This window comes from Penaeus monodon, chromosome 33 (assembly GCF_015228065.2).
Source record: "Penaeus monodon isolate SGIC_2016 chromosome 33, NSTDA_Pmon_1, whole genome shotgun sequence".
NCBI classification, from domain to species: domain Eukaryota; kingdom Metazoa; phylum Arthropoda; class Malacostraca; order Decapoda; family Penaeidae; genus Penaeus; species Penaeus monodon.
Window position 1 is genome coordinate 23,419,057 of NC_051418.1, and position 333 is coordinate 23,419,389.

The window sequence follows — 333 nt, forward strand, 5'->3', positions numbered from 1 at the left end:
CCATACATCGCCTTTTTATACTCTGTTTCAATTTTTTTTTTTTTTATCAGAAACCCTGCATGTTTATTTTGTTTTTCCCAGCCTATGTAAGCAGGTTGGGTTTTTTGGGCATAAAAAGAGTGTTAAAACAAAAAATATTTGATGTTTACCTTTGGGGCCTGGGAGTATACAACAGATCGAAAAGAAAAGTGTCAAAGGGCAAGTATTTGGGAAAAGATGATTGGTGTTGGGAAAAAATGGCACATACTATAAATTTTATACCCATGCTGCTATCTGGCAAAGATTCTTCCTTTAAAGGGGCCCGCCCAAAACACCTGTAAAAAAAAAAAAATC